Source organism: Carettochelys insculpta, chromosome 2 (assembly GCF_033958435.1).
Source record: "Carettochelys insculpta isolate YL-2023 chromosome 2, ASM3395843v1, whole genome shotgun sequence".
Taxonomy (NCBI): domain Eukaryota; kingdom Metazoa; phylum Chordata; order Testudines; family Carettochelyidae; genus Carettochelys; species Carettochelys insculpta.
The window spans coordinates 279,792,153-279,812,418 of NC_134138.1; the positions used below are offsets into that span (position 1 = coordinate 279,792,153).

General features: G+C 50.0%; 1 long non-coding RNA gene across 1 annotated transcript in view; it reads left to right on the forward strand.

Annotated features, from left to right (window-relative positions):
* The window catches only part of LOC142008223 (uncharacterized), a 67,217-nt gene that overhangs the window by 9,758 nt on the left and 37,193 nt on the right, over positions 1–20,266 (forward strand). Inside the window, exon 2 of the long non-coding RNA XR_012644112.1 lies at positions 692–774. This is a non-coding gene — a long non-coding RNA (uncharacterized LOC142008223). The remainder of the gene's footprint in view (positions 1–691; positions 775–20,266) is intronic.

The following is a 20,266-nucleotide window of genomic DNA, read 5'->3' on the forward strand; positions in this document are numbered from 1 at the left end:
AAAAATCCCACCTCCCTCCCTTGCTTGAGTCCTTTGGCTTTCAGATATGCACAGTTCATACATTTATCCAGACTCTCCACGCTGCATGTTCCACACTTACCAGTCATCTGGTAGTCAAAGAGTCCTAACTGTAAACAAAGCAACCTCGTGCATTATGTTGTATTCTGAACACTTAAGAGTTAATTTCTCAGAGCAAAGTTCGGACAGAGTTCCCAGAATGCACTGTGCCTTAGCATCATTTTGGTTAAAAAGTCTGAATTATAAGGTGATAGTCATGGTGTACCGAGCACACTTCTCCACCATGTAAAGCAGACAAGAGTCAGGCTTTGACAAGACAATGCCCTGGGCTCAAAGTTCCTCCCAGAGAGGCATCCTGAGGTGAAGCTGGATCCTCACAGAGCCCCTAGTACTATGCATTACCCTATCTTATGCACCCAGGCAGGGAGTAACCACAGAGATGTCTTCTGGGTTCTCACTTCTTGAGAAATGCTGATCCAAGGGAGCAACTCGGATGAAACCAGCTGAAACCAGTGTTCCTGTAAATGGAGTTCACTGACTGAGCAACTCCTATAGGCCCCATAGAGAAGTGAAAATGAAAAACAGACATTGGATTGTGAAAGATAGAACTGAAACTGGATAAGAAATACATGAAACTGTATAAAAGTTCAACTTTTCTGTGACTGTCCCACAGCTCCAGTGGACAGTGTACTGGCCACAGGGATCAGCAGACCACGAAGAAGAGTTGGCTCTCCAAGCTGAATCAGTGGCACCAAGGTACCTTGCTGTCTGTGTGTTTGAAACTCAGGTGCAATGTTTAAAAGACAGTCTTGTGATAGTGGCAAATGCATTGTCAGTTCTTATCAGTTGTTTGTTAATAGCCATTGCCATTTTGACAGTCCCAACATTCTGGGATCTTTAAGGCCAAGATTTTCAGAAGTGACTTGTGGAGTTTGGGTGCCCAGTTTGGCACACCTCAAAGGAACCTGATTGTCAAAATGGGAGGAGCACCTGCCCCTGGAAATCAGACCCTGTTAAGTGTCGCCAGTTGGGCACCTCCACACTGCCAACCCACAATCACTGATCACATCCAAAAATCTTGGGCTACAAATAATGCGGACCCACCGCAGAAAGATACAGTCTGATGTGAAAATGATGTGAGAAATATGGGCAAATAACAGCAGGAGGGGATGGTTATGGTGGATGAAAGGCTAGATATGAGTAAACAGTGTGCCCTTGTATCCAAGAAGGCTAACGGCATACTGGGGGGCATTAGGAGGAGCATTTCCAGCAGATCTAGAGAAGTAATTATTCCTCTTTATTCAGCACTGGTGAGGCCACATCTGGAATATTGTGTCCAGTTTTGGGCCCCCCCAGTATAAAAAGGATGTGGATTTGCTGGAGCAGGTTCAGTGAGGGGCAACAAAAATGATTAAGGGTCTGGAGCACAAGACCTATGAGGAGAGGCTGAGGGATTTGGGCTTGTTCAGTTTACAGAAGAGAAGACTTAGAGGTGATTTAATAGCAGCCTTTAACTTCCTGAAGGGGAGCTCTAAAGAGGAGGGTGAGAAACTGTTCTTAGTGGTGTCAGATGGCAGAACAAGGAATAATGGTCAGAAGTTGAAGAGGGAGAGGTGTAGGTTAGATATTAGGAGAAACTACTTCACCAGGCAAGTGGTGAAGCATTGGAATGTGTTGCCTAGAGAGGTGGTGGATTCTCCATCTTTTGAGATTTTTAAGTCCCGGCTGGACAAGGTACTGGCTGGGATGACTTAGTTGGGGTTGATCCTGCTTGAAGCAGGGGGCTGAACTAGATGACCTCCTGAGGTCCCTTCCAGCCCCATGATTCTGTGATTCACATGGACGGAGGAAGGTTAAAGAATAACTACTGTCTGAGAACTCTTTTCACGGTGGTTACACACCCACCTTAGAGTAGTTCCACCTGTGTTGTATTGCCCTAATTTAGTAACAAGAAGGTCATGTGAGACTATCAGATGCTTTAATAAAGAGATCTCAATTACCTTACACATTACAAGAGCAATTTCACCACCTCTTATAGTGTCAGAAATGGCACACACCCCACTCAATTTACTTCTTCCACTGGTCCTATTATTGACGGGTGACACCCCCCATTTTTTTCCTTCCCTCCTTCCTTCTCCACTCCCTGCTCTATAAACTCTGGGTACTTATTATGTACTCTAGTCTGAAAATCGAATGAAGTGGGACTCAGCCATGAATGCTCATTCTCTCATAAATAAATGTCACTCTTTAAGGTGCTACAGGACTGCTTGTTATTTGTGAAGCTACAGACTAATATGGCTACTCCTTAGAGACTATACAGAGGGGGAGCGGGAGGTGTAGGTTGGATATTAGGAAAAACTACTTCAGCAGGCGGGTGGTGAAGCACTGGAATGCGTTGCCTAGAGAGGTGGTGGATTCTGCATCCCTCAAGGTTTTTAAGTCCCAGCTTGACAAGGTCCTGGCTGGGATGAGTTAGTTGGGGTTGGTCCTACCTGAAGCAGGGGGCTGGACTAGATGACCTCATGAGGTCCCTTCCAGCCCTGGGATTCTGTGATTCTGTGAATGAAGAACAGCGATTCCACAGCAAGAGCCGCACTGCACTCTGGGACACAGAAAACAGGGGATTGCTGCTTGGGTGGAAATCTCTGCTTTGGATGTTAATAAACCTACACATGCCCACACCCCATCAGTAATTATCAGAGCAGCTCAAGTAATAAAGACTCTAGAGGTATCCAAAATAGTGGAGCTGCCCAATTGCATTACAAGCTCCCTGAAAGGAATACCACCCGAGCCAGCAATGAGCAGCTTCTATTGTCTGACTTGAACAGAACAACTTTGGAATGCTCCTCTGAACTGTCCATTTATACGTAAACAAGCCTAGTGTTCCCCTTGAACCATTGTGTTCCCCTACAATACCCACTGCTCAAGCCCAAGCAAAGTGTTCTGATGCCTGAGCTAAACTTTGCACCAGTTCCTTTAGGACTTCATGGCTACGTCTACACGTGCAGCCAACATCAAAATAGATTATTTCGATGTTGCGACATCGAAATAGTCTATTTCGATTAATAACGTCTACACGTCCTCCAGGGCCGGCAACGTCGATGTTCAACTTCGACGTTGCTCAGCCCAACATCGAAATAGGCGCAGCGAGGGAACGTCTACACGTCAAAGTAGCACACATCGAAATAGGGATGCCAGGCACAGCTGCAGACAGGGTCACAGGGCGGACTCAACAGCCAGCCGCTCCCTTAAAGGGCCCCTCCCAGACACAGTTGCACTAAACAACACAAGATCCACAGAGCTGACAACTGGTTGCAGACCCTGTGCCTGCAGCATAGATCCCCAGCTGCCGCAGAAGCAGCCAGAAGCCCTGGGCTAAGGGCTGCTGCCCACGGTGACCATAGAGCCCCACAGGGGCTGGAGAGAGAGCATCTCTCAACCCCCCAGCTGATGGCCGCCATGGAGGACCCAGCAATTTCGACGTTGCGGGACGCGGATCGTCTACACGGTCCCTACTTCGACGTTGAACGTCAAAGTAGGGCGCTATTCCTATCTCCTCATGAGGTTAGCGACTTCGACGTCTCGCCGCCTAACGTCGAAGTTAACTTCGAAATAGCGCCCGACGTGTGTAGACGCGACGGGTGCTATTTCGAAGTTGGTGCCGCTACTTCGAAGTAGCGTGCGCGTGTAGACGCAGCTCATCTGTGCATGACACATGGTGCTGGGGGCTCTCCTCTCCCTGTCTCCAACACTCAGAACCCACAGCTACCATCACTGCTGGGAATCCCGGCCAGCTCAAGCTTCACAAAGTGGTAAGATCTCTCCCTCTGCCTCTCTCTCACTCAAATTCTTTAGTTTGGTATATAGCCTCCTGACCCTGCCTTATGTGATCAGTTATGGTTTTCTAGTTTAACTTTTGTAATAAGAAAACTAAACAGCAGTAATGTAGCATTTTAAAGACAAGGGCCGCGTCTACAAGTGCACTCTACTTCGAAGTAGTGGCGCCAACTTCGAAATAGCGCCCATCACAGCTACACGTGTTGGGCGCTATTTCGAAGTTGAAATCGACGTTAGGTGGCGAGACGTCGAAGTCGCTAACCCCATGAGGGGATGGGAATAGCGCCCTACTTTAAAGTTGAACGTCGAAGTAGGGCACGTGTAGCCGATCTGCGTCCCGCAACATCGAAATAGCGGGGTCTGCCATGGCAGCCATCAGCTGAGGGGTTGAGAGACGCTCTCTCTCCAGCCCCTGTGGGGCTCTATGGTCACCGTGTGCAGTAGCCCTTAGCCCAGGGCTTCTGGCTGCTGCTGCGGCAGCTGGAGATCCATGCTGCATGCAAAGGGTCTGCAACCAATTGTCGGCTCTGTGGATCTTGTGTTGTTTAGTGCAACTGTGTCTGGGAGGGGCCCTTTAAGGGAGCGGCTTGCTGTTGAGTCCGCCCTGTGACCCTGTCTGCAGCTGTTCCTGGCACCCTTATTTCAATGTGTGCTACTTTGGTGTGTAGACGTTCCCTCGCAGCGCCTATTTCGATGTGGTGCTGCCCAGCGTCGAAGTTGAACGTCGATGTTGCCAGCCCTGGAGGACATGTGAGCTGCGTCTACACGCGCACGCTACTTCGAAGTAGCGGCACCAACTTCGAAATAGCGCCCGTCGTGTCTACACACGTCGGGCGCTATTTCGAAGTTAACTTCGACGTTAGGCGGCGAGACGTCGAAGTCGCTAACCTTATGAGGAGATAGGAATAGCGCCCTACTTTGACGTTCAACGTCGAAGTAGGGACCGTGTAGACGATCCGCGTCCCGCAACGTCGAAATTGCTGGGTCCTCCATGGCGGCCATCAGCTGTGGGGTTGAGAGATGCTCTCTCTCCAGCCCCTGCGGGGCTCTATGGTCACCGTGGGCAGCAGCCCTTAGCCCAGGGCTTCTGGCTGCTTCTGCGGCAGCTGGGGATCTATGCTGCAGGCACAGGGTCTGCAACCAGTTGTCAGCTCTGTGTATCTTGTGTTGTTTAGTGCAACTGTGTCTGGGAGGGGCCCTTTAAGGGAGCGGCTGGCTGTTGAGTCCGCCCTGTGACCCTGTCTGCAGCTGTGCCTGGCATCCCTATTTCGATGTGTGCTACTTTGACGTGTAGACGTTCCCTCGCTGCGCCTATTTCGATGTTGGGCTGAGCAACGTCGAAGTTGAACATCGACGTTGCCGGCCCTGGAGGACGTGTAGACGTTATTAATCGAAATAGACTATTTCGATGTCGCAACATCGAAATAATCTATTTTGATGTTGGCTGCACGTGTAGATGTAGCCGTAGACGTTATTCATCGAAATAGCTTATTTCGATGTCGCTACATCAAACTAAACTATTTCGATGTAGCGTGCACGTGTAGACGTAGCCAAGCTGAATTATTTATTCGGTGATGAGCTCCTGTGGAACAGACCCACTTCATCAGATCAGTAGCATTTATCATACAGACTGACATCTATAAGTACAGAGGTCCAAAAAAAAAAATTTTTGGACCTCTGTATTTATAAATGTCAGTCTGTACTGGAAATGCTATTGATCTGATGAAGTGGGTCTGTCCCACGAGAGCTCATCACCGAATAAATCATTTTGCTTGTCTTTAAAATGCTACATCACTGCTGTTTTGGTTTGTTAGAATACAAACTAAGTCAACTACCTCTCTGTTACTATATATAGCTATGTCTACACGAGAACACTATGTCAATTGTAGCATATTTCAATGTAGAGACATCGAAATAAGCTACTTCAATGCGTAGCATCTACGCATACTCCAGAGCCAGCGCCGTCGGTGTTCAACATTGACATAGCGATGGGCAACATTGAAAGGGGCCCCCAGGACAGCATCTACACACAAAAGCAGCTCCTTTCAAAATAAGGGGCCAGGAAAGCCCGCACACAGGGTCACAAGGCGGACTAGCCCTTCTGGGGCAATAGCAAGCCACTCCTTTAAGGGGTCCCTCCCAAACACACTCAGCCTGCACAGCACAAGTCCTGCAGAGCTGACACCAGACCCACAGACCCTGTGCACACAGCTATGGACCCCCACTAGCAGCAGCAGCAGCCAGAAGCCATCCGGTCTGTCGCTGAAGCAGGAGCCACCCTGCTCAGCGCTGCACAGGAGGCCACCCAGCACCTCCTGGAAGGGGAGCCCTCCTCAAGGGATGAAGGGGTTGCCCCAGAGTATGGGGCCCTCCTGGTCTCCCTCCCACTCCATCAGCTATAGAGCTACCCCACCACCTCAAAGTGGTGGGAGCACCTGGTCATGGGGGACTGGGATGATGACCACTGGCTCTGGAATTTCCGGATGTGTTGAGTTCTGCTAGTGCCTGACCCCCATCCTGAGGCACCGTGACACCAGCCTGCGGCGTACCCTCACCACTGAGAAAAGGGTCAGCATTGTTGTCAGGAAGCTGGCCACTCCAGATAGCTACCGATCCCTAGGACACCAGTTCAGTGTGGGCAAGGCCACCGTTGGGGCTGTTGTCATGGAGGTAAGGTGGCCTGGTCTGGGACCCATTGGTAGCGGTGGGGGGTGGGGGTGGGGAATGGATCTGGGGAGGGGGCCCAAGGGGAGTGTCTGGGAGGGGGGTGCCTGGGGAGGTGAAGTCTGGTGGGGGGTGCCCAGGGAGGGGGGCCAGGCACATCCAGCACACCCTCATGGGCGCCCATGTTCCCTCCCAGCAGGTGGTCCGTGCGCTGGATGCCTGCTGCTCCACAGGCTCATGCAGATTGGGGACCTGGATGCAGCCATTGTGGGGGCCGCTGGCATGGGGTTCCCCAATGGCTTCGGGGCTGTGGATAGGACCCACATCCCCATCCATTCCCTGGACCGCTGTGAGGGACACTTTATAAATAGAAAGGGCTACCACTCGGTGGTCTTCCAGGCCATGGTGGACAACCAAGGCTGCTTCCTAGACATATATGTTGGCTGTTCTGGCTGCACCCATGATGCCTGCATTTTCTGGAACTTGGGCCAGTGACACCAGATGGAGACGGGGACCTACATCCCACAGAGGAAGATCCCTCTGGGGGACACCACTGTGCCCTTCTGCCTTGTAGCAGATATGGCCTACCCCCTCCAGCCCTGGCTTATGTGGCCCTACACAGGCCACCTCAACACCAGCCAGGAGAGGTTGAACATAAGAACAGCCATACTGGGTCAGACCAAAGGTCCATCCAGCCCAGTATCCCGTCTGCCGACAGCGGCCAATGCCAGGTGCCCCAGGGAAGGAGAACAGAAGACAATGATCAAGTGATTTATCTCCTGCCATCCATCTCCTGCCCTTGTTATGAAGGCTAGGGCACCATCCTTTACCCCTGGCTAATAGCCATTTATGGACCTAACCTGCAAAAATTTACTGAGCTCTTCTTTAAACCCTAATAGAGTCCTGGCCTTCACAGCCTCCTCCGGCAAGGAGTTCCACAGGTTGACTGTGCGCTGTGTGAAGAAAAATTTCCTTTTATTAGTTTTGAACCCACTATCCATCAATTTCATTTGGTGTCCCCTAGTTCTTGTATTATGGGAAAAGGTAAATGTGCTAAACTTTCTAGTCCAGAGAAACACAACAGGGTGGGGGGCAAATCCCACAGCTGATGTGAATGAGAGGGGCCAGGGTACGTGTTTGGGGTACCAGGCTAGAAAGTTTAGCACATTTCAGAATGGCGCTCAGCACCATGGAGCAACCCTCGTCCTCCCCAAAGTGCCGTAAGGCCATTTTCTCACCCAGAATCACCTCTGCCAGGAGTTACACAAATGTCTTTCTTCCCGTAGTGCAGACTGGGGTCCTGAGGTACAAAGATGGGAAATGACCCTCCCCAGTCACACAGGGGTGGCAGAGCCAGAGAAAAAAGCCAACAGTTCTCACTCTTGCTCCAACCAACACGCAACAACCCGCCCCCCACCCCCCCCCGCCCCGAGGCAGGGACAGAGCCCAGGAAATGACATGGTTGGAAATTTTAATGGAAACAATTTTCTGGTGGAAAAGCCCAGGGCACTAAACAACTCTGATTTTTGAAACCATGAACTGATCTGCATGAAAAGTCTTTGCAGAATACATATTTGTTAGAAAACAAAAGTATGTCCTGGTTGTCACCCACTGTTCAGTTGTCTGGTTGCACACACAGAGGAGACCCTTGGATTTAGAAAGGCTTCGGTCCAGGCTAAGTGTTAATGATGCAAACACAACACACTGCCCACAGAACTGCCTGTTTCAGCCATTCTGTAGCAGAGCCCCCTTTATCACAGCGCGTGGGGCCGGGGTCGGGGTCGGGGCCGGGGGCCCGGGCCAGCTCAGCCCATCACACATGGGGCTAGTCAGGAGAATGGGCCAGTGCGAGGCTGCAGCACCACCTAGTGGGCACAGGAGAACTCGCCTGCTCGTGGCCCTGCGTGTGCAAGTTGGGGGGTGAACATGGGAAGTGCCCAATGGGAGGTTGGAAAACGGGGTTCTGCTGCAGCACCTCATTGTCTGTGATGACCCCACATGACAGGAGACCTCCTACGACACTGGGCTGCCAGGGACACTCTCACATGGACCGTCACAGCTCCTCCACCTTCCCCAGCCATGAGGCTGGCAGGAGAGGGTTGTTATCCCACACTGACAGACGGGGAAATTAAAGCGGAGCAAGAGGAAAAGTTTTGTCTGACTGCACACAGCCAGTCAAGACAGCATTGGGAACAGGCCCCAGAAGCCCTGACCTTCCACCCACCCATCAGTCTGGAGCTTCCCATACAAAACACTCAGAACAAAATGGTCTGGAACGAACCACAGACCCACCACCCTTCCCAGGGATTGTGCAGCAAGCGTGTGAGAAGATCTAGAACACTAGCAAGAACCAGCAACTGCTCAGAGACAATCGATGGAGAGAAGCAGAAAAATTCCCCAAGCCAATGACTGGTTCTGGGTTATTTGCTGGGCCTTAAAGAAAACAAAACAAAACAAAATCCTGTGTCTCTTTGGTCTCACTGGAGCTCCCAGCTCCACCAATCAGCACTGAGACTCCCCCAGGCAGCCCCGGGATTGTTCCTGTCGCCAGTGAGGGTCAGGCTGAGTGGGCTTTTCCTGTCGCATCCCTTTGTCGGGTCTTCCTGCCAGGAGCGCTAGAGAGCAGCCCCCTCCTCGCCCTTGGAGGGAGGGCAGCAGGGAAAAGGAAACCGAAACGACAAACCCGACGCCCCCAGGGATACGAAGAGACAAAGGCCAGATAGGAAAAATTCTCCCACTTTACTCTGGTGTTTTCCAGGCCTTGAATTTGACCAGCAGCAAGTGGACCAGGCTGCAAAGGTGCCACCAAACCTCTGGGAGGCTCCTACCGTCTCCACAGGGACACCCGTCTTCTAGCTCAGTTAGTGATGGGCAAGGGGAAAACTCCACAGAAGCTCCTCCCCATGCTCCTGTACATCACTCTGAATTCTCTCCCAGTCCTCACAGGGAGACCTCGAGACGGAGACTCCCTGTGGCAAAGCCCTGGGGGTCTCTGAGAAGGCCCCTGTCCTGCAGCCCATCCCACCTGGCCACTGCCGTGGCCTCTCTGTGAGGTCACCGCCTCCCAACCACCTTTGACCAACAAGCTAAGATGCTGCAGAAGGCCCTTGTGATGTCACTGTCACACTTATCCCTGCCCCTGGCCAGCCTTGCATGTCTGAGCAGCTCCTGCTGTGCTATTGCTCCCCCATCTCCCCACACACACACTCACTCAGTGTTAGTTATACCACAGGAATACCAACCCTGGAACTTTTCCTTGCAACAAGGCCTGTTGCCAACTTGGCTGCATGTCTATTCTGGAGATACGATCACTGGACCTAACCAGGTTAGTCACAGAATCACGGGCACATTCTCATGTTTCTCAACTAACATCATATATGCCATCATGTGCCAACAATGCCCAGATGCTTTGTATATTGGACAGACTTCAAACTCTCTTAGACAAAGAATTAATGGGCACAAAACAGACATAACAACACCCCTGAGTCACAAGCCTGTCAGCCAGCACTTTAAAGGAGTGGGCCATTCTGTTAATGACCTGAAAGTCTGTGTTCTGCTGAAAAGGAATTTTCACAGTGGTTTGGAAAGAGAGGCTGCTGAACTCTCTTTTATATTCAAATTCACAGAATCATAGAATCACAGGGCTGGAAAGGACCTCAGGAGGTCATCTAGTCCAGCCCCCTGCTTCAAGCAGGATCAACCCCCACTAAGTCATCCCAGCCAGGACCTTGTCCAGCCGGAACTTAAAAACCTGAAGTGATGGAGAATCCACCACCTCTCTAGGCAGCGCATTCCAGTGCTTCACCACCTGCCTGGTGAAGTAGTTTTTCCCAATATCTAACCTACACCTCTGCCTCTTCAACGTCAGACCATTGCTCCTTGTTCTGCCATCTGACACCACTGAGAACAGTTTCTCACCCTCCTCTTTAGAGCTCCCCTTCAGGAAGTTGAAGGCTGCTATTAAATCACCTCTAAGTCTTCTCTTCTGTAAACTAAACAAGCCCAAATCCCTCAGCCTATCCTCATAGGTCTTGTGCTCCAGACCCTTAATTATTTTTGTTGCCCTTCGGTGAACCTACTCTAGCAAATCCACATCCTTTTTATACTGGGGGGCCCAAAACGGAACACAATATTCCAGATGTGGCCTCACCAGTGCCCAATAAAGAGGAATAACTACGTCTGTAGATCTGCTTGAAATGCTCCTCCTAATGCGCCCTAAATTCGAAACGTTAACACATGGTTTGAACCGGGATGTCAAATTTCTAGCTTATTATAGGGGCTGTTTTGCATACTTTGCTTTATCTAATTCTTGACTCTCCCCCCCACGCCTCTGCTCTCTGATTTGCTCACCTTGATAATATTTTTCTGATTTGTCAACCTTGATTACTATTTTTGGTTCTCTGTGCCTTAAATATTGAGTCTGTTCTGGTCTGGGTATGGTCTGAAGAGGTGGGTCTGTCCCACGAGAGCTCACCACCTAATAAATTATTTTGTTAGTCTTTAAAAGTGCTCCTGGATTGCTTTTTTGTTTTGATACTGTTTGTTCTGGGGATCAAGCCAGTGGCAGATGGAAACATCAGAGGCTGCTCAGTGACACACCAGTTTTGCAGAGATTTGCAGCCTTTAAGGCTAAAAGAAGCTGTTAGATAATCTAACCTGACCGACTGCATATCACAGGCCACCCTGTATAATTCAGTAGAGAGGTCTGGCCCAAAGCCCACTCCAGAAAGACATCTGGTGTGCACCAGAAGGCATCCAGAGGTGGAGAAAGCATCACTTCCCTGGGTAGTTGGGAGGAAACCGATGCAGCGGTGGGAAGGGAACTGCCCCAAAAGCCACACACACGAGTCTGTATCGTAACACTTGCACAGCAGCAGGGAGGTGAGGTTGCACACCTAACCTTAATTCCAGTGTTTGCTAACGTGTACAGGCCTGGGCTACACACAGGTCTGTGGACTCACAGAGCTATTTAAGGTAGAGATGAACTCACTTCGTTATCATTGTGAGGGAACCACAAATTGCATTGCCACTCATCACCATGAAAGAACCGCCTGTGCCCCACCAGGGGCTCCCTCGCACAGTGAGCTGCTGGGATTAGGTGCAGCTCACTCCTGGCCCTGCCCTCCCACAAGCTGTTACACAAAGAGGGACACACCCAGCTGCAGTTCCTGTGAATCTTCTCTCCAGCTCCCCAGAGCTGTCCCCTCTCGCCTGGGTCGAAAGGCCAAGCAGTACGGTTCTCTACCAGCCTGTCCCTCTCTGGAAGGGGACAGGGCAGTACCCCAGTTTCTGTTCCTGTGTCGATTCCCCGAGCACGCCTAGCAGAACACTGGTTTAGTTAAAAAATACTAAGTCCGTTTATTACCTACCAAACGACAGGCTTTACGTGATGGTAGGTAGCGAGGGGACAGCTCAGCTCAGGTTACCAAGAAATAGACACAAACACGATGTAAGCCTTGGAGAAGAGGCAGGACTGCCCAGCACTCCCCAGAAACAGTGCAGCACTGATGGAGATTGGAGGGATGTGGGGGGGCAACACTAGGGGGCCTGTGACACCCCTTTCCCTGTGTTTCCCCCTCATGTTGCGTCTGGTAGAGGTGCATGGCTGCAGACCCTGAGCTCGCCAGGTTCAAGCCCACCCGCTGCGACCAAGGTCCATCAGCTTTACACAAGTATTTAGGCACCTGTTGGTTAATTTTTTGAAGTTTCACAAATCAGAAGAGCCTAGTGAGTCAGTGCACATGACTGTTCATTGGAAAACTTACCAGACTGAAGGGCAATCAACGTGAAGAGCCTGCAAACACACAGGCTGTCAGAAAGCATCTGTGCATCCTGAGTAGTTCACAAAAAACGAATACGTTTGCGGAAGCCAGGAGTGAGTCACCAAAGAGAAAGCTGACGAACTCAGAATTCCTTTGCCACCTGATAGCTGTCACCAGGGAGTGACAAAGAGGCCAGAAAACCGTGAACACCACTAATTCATGTTTACAGTCGCCCATCACACTTGGCAAGGGGTCTGTTTCTGGAATGGGATGCTAAAGATTCTACAATTCCAGATGTGCTTTATAGGGACTGGGTAACCCAGCAGCTCTCACCCGGCGACAGCATCGGATGCAGAGCTGTGATCGAATGAACCGGAGTGCTGGTCCCTCTCTCCCAGCAGGGCTGCAGTTGGTTGAGAATGTGCAACAGATTGAAATTCAGCTCTGTCTCCAGCTCCCCTTGTCTGCAGTCTCGTTCTGCGGCCTGTCGCTGACAGTGGGCAGCCCCTCGTGTGCACTGACCAGTGCTCATTAGCTACGGTTTTGCAAATAAGCCACTCTGCAATCGCCTGCTTCGGAAAGGCTGTTGTTGGGAAATCTTGGTCTGGGATAGAATCATAGAATCATAGAACACTAGGACTGGAAGGGACCTTGAGAGGTCATTGAGTCCAGCCCCCTGCCCTCATGGCAGGACCAAGTACTGTCTAGACCATCCCTGATAGACATTTATCCAACCTGTTCTTAAATATCTCCACAGATGGAGATTCCACAATCTCCCTTGGCAATTTATTCCACTGTTTGACCACTCTGACAGTTAGGAACTTTTTCCTAATGTCCAACCTAAGCCTCCCTTGCTGCAGTTTAAACCTATTGCTTCTTGTTCTGTCCTCAGAGGCCAAGAAGAAGTTTTCTCCCTCCTCCTTATGACCCTTTTAGATACCTGAAAACTGCTATCATGTCCCCCCTCAGTCTTCTCTTTTCCAAACTAATCAAGCCCAGTTCTTTCAGCCTTTCTTCATAGGTCACATTCTCTAGACCTTTGATCATTCTTGTTGCTCTTTTCTGGACCCTCTCCAATTTCTCCACATCTTTCTTGAACTGCGGTGCCCAGAACTGGACACACTACTCCAGCTGAGGCCTAACCAGCGCAGAGTAGAGCGGGAGAACGACTTCTCGTGTCTTGTTCACAACACACCTGTTAATGCGTCCCAGAAATGTTGATGATTGGTTCAAAAATGCATCCGGCGATGCTACCCTAAAACAGCTTGGGATTGGGCCAACCCAGCGGCAGAGCGAGCTCCCAAGGTGCTGTGCCCAAAACAGCAATCGCTTCGCTACCAGCAGTCCAGGGCACAGGACTCTGCTCTGTGTGCGTGCAGTGCCCCAGAGTCTCTGGCTTCTTTCGATGGTTCCCCCTCTTTCTTCTATTTAAAATAGCCTTTTTTTTCTTTTTTCCTCTAAACCTAACCACAATCCTTCTTTCCGTCATTCTTTCCCACCCAGCCTCAGGCCGTCAGGCTGGTTTCCTAAATGGGTCAGAAGAGGAGCACGCACTACGCCTCCTTTCCTAAGGTATCGTTTGGTTTCTTTTTCAAAATGGCTGGTGGCTAACCCTAGCTGTAAGTCTTGCTTTCAAAACAGCTCCGTGCCTTTACACTCTCTCACAGTCCCTGGCCAGACGCATTAAAGCATAAGAGCACGTCGTGCCCCCAGCCAAACGTTAAAAAAATAAATAAAATTCAAACTTGCCAATGACTCCCAACCTGCACACAAATGGAAACAGAAGGTGGCGGGGATGGGATGTAAGACTTGAACAGGGCCTGGAAATCTGACACAAATCCGTGACGATGAATACCATTGAACGGAATACTATAACCCTGGGTTTAGATACAGGCAGTACAGTATTTTCTGCCTTATCTTCTGTCCCTTTCTTTATGACTCCCGCCATTCTGTTTGCTTTCTTGACTTGCGCTGCACATTGAGTGGGTGATTTCAGAGAACTCTCCACACTGATCCCAAGAGCTCTCTCAAGAGGTAACAACAGCTCATTGAGACCTTATCATTTCAGACGTATAGTTGGGATTCTGGTTTCCAATGTGCATTACGTTACATTTATTAACACTGAATTTCATCTGCCCTTTGTTGCCCACTCACCCAGTTCTGTGAGACCCTTTCGTAGCTCTCTGCGGTCTGCCTTGGCCTTAAGTAACTTGAGCAGTTTTACATCAAATTTTGCCACCTCACCGTTTACCCCTTTCTTCAGATCGTTCCATGAATATGTTGAGTGTTACTGGCCACAGGACAGATCCCTACCCCTACGGTTCAGTTCTGAAGCATACAGGGCTAACCGGCCTGCTTGCCTGTACGTCTCTTCTGCATTTATTATTTCCCTATGGTTTAGTTATTTGATTATTTGAGGTTTACAGGTTTGTATTAAAGCCGTTTGACACATGGGACCTACCATAATAAGCAAACAGAAAATAAACCAGCAACTACTAGATCCCCTCTGCAGCCTCCACACTTAGAACTCACTGAAAATCATCACTGGTGGAAAACTACCTCAGCTAGCTGTGCTCATTCTCCTGTTCGACTACACTGGTGTGATGGGTTCAGCCACTGAGATCCGCTTGGGACTGTCACTTGTGGTGCTGAATTACCATTGAGCCCAACTTCCTACCCCTCAACTCTGCCCTACTGAGCCAGGCCATCAGGCCTCCTCTGTCCCAGCCCTTTGCAGTGTGGATAAAGACATTGAGATCAGCCTGGTTCTGGGAGAGCTCAGCTAAGGTGGCTTTCCTGAGCACCCAAATCCACAGCCTCTGTGGGACAAGCCCCAGCTAAATCCATCTTACACTGTGCTCATCCGTATCCAAGGTAAGCTCGTGCTCGCCCTGCTTCTCCAGGTAGAGACAGAGAGATGCGCCTCTTGGCAGGGAGACTTTGCACCAGGACTCTCGTGCGCACAGCAGAACGATGAGTCACCTAGAGCATTACCCTTTGCTTGACCTCCTAGCTCTGCCTCTAAGTACGTGTCTCTGAACTCTAACGTGCAGCCACCAGCCACAGCCCTGGCCCACGTGCAGTAAGCATGGAGGCAGAAGTTAGCCCTGGCTGCCCTGAGGCTGTTCTTGCAAGGGCCTGTTGGGTCCCCAGGAGAGCTGACCACTTCGTGCACTGTCTCCCAAGGGCTCTATTTTCCCCTTACCGGCCGGCATAGAGCAGATGCCCCATTACAGACCCATTTACCCATGATGTCACAGCCAGGTAGATACAGCTGGTCTCATACACTCACAAGTGGGCTCCCTTAAACCATAGCATTCCTCCCAGTTCCGTGTCAGGGCTGGGCTGCAGGCAGTACACGTCTCCTGAGCGAGCCGTCTGATTTTCTGGCTCTGGGTGGGACTGACCTACTAAGGTCCCTTACTCCCACTGGGACTGGACATGGAACTATGCGAAAAAGGCCATCAAAATGTGGCCCAAGATTTCCAGAGCTCCCTACAGCTGTCGATGATTCATTAAGAATAAATCTCTCCGCACAAAGCTGATTGCCCGTTCTGAATAGAATGACAAATGTAGTAAAAGGCACAGACTACACGTAGGCTAACTGGGTTTTCATAAGGCCCCTGATACCACATCTTACAAAATCTGATACATCCTTCGAAACTGTCTTAGCCAGGAGCACACGCGTGGGGGCTGAACCTGTTGTTGACAAAGGATAATGAGGAAGGGCAATTGATTGAGTAGGAGAAGGTAGGCGGGGACGGTCCGTTCTTGTTTAAAACCCTCACTGAGGACCTGGAAGAGCAAATGAATTGCACTTTTTTCTTTTGTGGCTGATTATTGCTGTATTGTTTGGAGTCACAGAGTGTAGGAAGAAGTGGCTTGAACACAGGGAGCTGCTTTTCCATTTATTCCATCCCACACTTCAAGCTAGAACCAACCAAAACCAGCTGGGCTAACCCCTGTGATCTAGCCCAGTTACTATAACAACGATCAGATCTCTCACCGCAACACCCCAATACACAACACTTGTCAAGTTGGCAGAGTTGCAAATACTGATGACAATAGAGGAATTGTGCAAGGGGACCTGGAGAGGTTGGACGTCAGAAGTAGAGGCCCAGCTCCCCAGCTGGGTAAATCTGGACTGAGTGACAAACAGTCACGGGTCCCACTCGCTCCCCACTTCCGCAGAGCACCCAGGCTGGGACACACCCAGGCAGGCTGGCTCAGGCGGGGACCTTACCGCCTGCTGGGGATGGGGGCGTGTAACTGACCGGTTCTTATGGCCCAGGCCTATTGCACCAGGCCCCCTCCTCACTACCAGCTCCTTCGCCAGTTCCCCACTGGCTGCGCACCCCACAGTGGGAGCCCAGAGGAGTGGAGGTGCTGAACACGTGTCCCCTGGTGAATAGTCTTCGCAGGGGCAGCTGTGGTCATCTGCAGCGTCACAGAAGAAACTAGCAGTCCTGGAGCACCTCAGAGACTAACGAAAGTGCCTGTTCGGTAGTGAGGCTCACCCAGGAAAGTTCCTCCCCTAATAAATTACATTGTTCTTCTTTCAGGTGCTCCAGGACTGCGTGCTTTGTTTTGTGGGGTGCAGGGTGAGCCGGGGCCCTGAGCACATAAGTGTTACAGCAGGCCCCACTTTTCATCCCTGCAGTTAGCCGGGCCCCCCAACCTGTCTGATGCCACCCAAACCAAAGGAAATGGGAGTTATGTTCATATAAGAGAAAAAAACTCAACAACCCTTTTGGCAGTGTAAGAAACCAAATGTGTGGAATGTAAAAACGTTATTGATCGATATGGAAATGTGACTACACAGAACTATGTCAACATGTTAATGAGCTGGACGAGCCGAAGTCCCAGCAGCCAATCGTGCTGTGTCCCCCTTGTGAAATGTCAGGCCCCCAACGCAGAACACCCACTGGTAATGCACCACAGGGCGCCTGCTGCCTGGGGCCACTGGGAGCTGCACTTTGGGGTTCAGCCAAGCAAGCACATGACTGGAAAGGGTGACCATCCATCCCGTGTTAGGTGGAACGGTCCCGTATGTGGGAGACCTGCTTATTTTTGAACGGGATGAATTGTCCCATATTTGGGCCCTCCTCCGCTGACCTCTTCCGCCAGCGGCTGTGCAGGTGCAGCTGCTGGCGGGACTCACCTCCCTGAGCCTCAGGAAAGCAGAGGAGCATGGGCGGCTGCTGCTTCCCTGGGCTCCTGGTGTAGGCCCACGGCTGCCACCTCCTGCTCAGCTCCCAGGGGCTTAATAGAGCCACCCCTCCCATATCCCCATATCTCCCTGTCCCCGATCAGACTGTGAGCTGGGTGGTGCACTGCAAACTCAGAGTAAATCTCCTGCTTTCAGAAGAAATATGCCCAGCAGACACCAGCGCCTGAGACCACCCCGTGGTCAGGCCAGCGCTGGAGACTTTTGAGACTGTAAAACACAAGGGCTACGTCTACACGTGCAGCCAACATCGAAATAGTCTATTTCGATGAATAACGTCTACACGTCCTCCAGGGCCGGCAATGTCGATGCTCAACTTCGACATTGCTCAGCCCAACATCGAAATAGGTGCAGCGAGGGAACGTCTACACGTCAAAGTAGCACACATCGAAATAGGGATGCCAGGCACAGCTGCAGACAGGGTCACAGGGCGGACTCGACAGCAAGCCGCTCCCTTAAAGGGCCCCTCCCAGACACAGTTGCACTAAACAACACAAGATCCACAGAGCTGACAACTGGTTGCAGACCCTGTGCCTGCAGCATAGATCCCCAGCTGCTGCAGAAGCAGCCAGAAGCCCTGGGCTAAGGGCTGCTGCCCACGGTGACCATAGAGCCCCGCAGGGGCTGGAGAGAGAGCATCTCTCAACCCCCCAGCTGATGGCCGCCATGGAGGACCCAGCAATTTCGACGTTGCGGGACGCGGATCGTCTACACGGTCCCTACTTCGACGTTGAACATCGAAGTAGGGCACTATTCCTATCTCCTCATGAGGTTAGCGACTTCGACGTCTCGCCGCCTAACGTCGAAGTTAACTTCGAAATAGCGCCCGACGCGTGTAGACGCGACGGGCGCTATTTCGAAGTTGGTGCCGCTACTTCGAAGTAGCGTGCACGTGTAGACGCAGCTAAGGTGGGCAGAGTCCAATCCTGCTCAATAACACCCAGATAAGCCTGGACCACACCGCCAGCTGTGGCGTTACTCCAGGTTCACAAGTGTAGACCACAGAACAGAGTTTATCAAGTATCAACTAACAAAGTCAAGCATGGCCCCAGATTTGGTGGTGATGGGGAACTTCAACTATACAGGTATATGTTGGGAAACTAATACAGCAGGGCACAGACTGTCCAGTGAGTTCTTGGATTGCATTGGAGACAATTTTTTATTCCAAAAGGTTGAAAAAGCTACCGGGGGGAAGCTGTTCTAGATTTGATTTTAACAAATAGGGAGGAATTGGTAGAGAACTTGAAGGTGGAAGGCAGCTTGGGTGAAAGTGATCATGAAATCACAGAGTTCACAATCCTAAGGAAGGGTCGAACAGAAAACAGCAAAATAGAGATAATGGATTTCAGGAGGGCAGATTTTGCTAAAGTCAGAGAACTGGTAGGTAAGGTCCCATGGGAAGCAAAACTGAGGGAAAAAACAGCTGAGGAGAGTTGGCAGTTTTTCAAAGGGACATTATTAAGGGCCCAAAAGCAAGCTATCCCGCTGCGTAGGAAAAATAGAAAATATGGAAAAAGACCGCCTTGGCTTAACCAGGAGATCTTGCATGATCTCAAAATAAAAAAGGAACGGTATAAAAAATGGAAACTAGGAAAAATTGCAAAGGATGAATATAGGCAAACAACACAACAATGCAGGAGAAAGATTAGAAAGGCTAAGGCACAAAATGAGCTCAAACTAGCTACAGGCATAAAGGGAAACAAGAAGGCTTTTTATAAATATATTAGAAACAAGAGGAAGACCGGGGACAGGGTAGGGCCATTGCTCAGTGAGGAGGGAGAAACAGTAACAGGGAACTTAGAAATGGCAGAGATGCTTAATGACTTCTTTGTTTTGGTCTTCACTGAGAAGTCTGATGAAGGAATGTCCCACATAGTGAATGCTAGTGGGAAAGGGGTAGGGTTAGAAGTTGAAATAAAAAAAAGAACAAGTTAAAAATCACTTAGGAAAATTAGATGTCTGCAAGTCACCAGGGCCTGATGAAATGCATCCTAGAATACTCAAGGAGCTGAGAGAGGAGATAACTGAGCCTTTATCTATCATCTTTGGAAAATCATGGGAGACAGGAGAGATTCCAGAAGACTGGAAAAGGACAAATATAGTGCCCATCTATAAAAAGGGGAATAAGAATAACCCAGGAAACTACAGGCCAGTCAGCTTAACTTCAGTGCCAGGAAAGATAATGGAGCAGGTAATTAAAGAAATCATCTGCAAGCACTTGGAAGGTGGTAAGGTAATAGGAAACAGCCAGCATGGGTTTGTAAACAATAAATCTTGTGAAACTAATATGATAGCTTTCTTTGATAGGATAATGAGCCTTGTGGATAGGGGAGAAGCGGTAGATGTAGTATACCTAGATTTTAGTAAAGCATTTGGTACGGTTTCACATGATATTCTTATAAAAAAATTAGGCAAATACAATTTAGATGAGGCTACTATAAGTTGGGTGCATAACTGGCTGGATAGCTGTACCCAGAGAGTAGTTCTTAATGGTTCTCAATCCTGCTGGAAAAGTATAACAAGTGGGATTCTGCAAGGGTCTGTGTTAGGACCAGTTCTGTTCAATGTCTTCATCAATGATTTAGATATTGGCACAGAAAGTACGCTTATTCAGTTTGCAGATGATACCAAGTTGGGAGGGGTTTCAACTGCTTTGGAGGTTAGTGTCATAATTCAAAATGATCTGGATAAATTGGAGAAATGGTCTGAGGTAAACAGGATGAAGTTTAATAAGGACAAATGCAAAGTGCTCCACTTG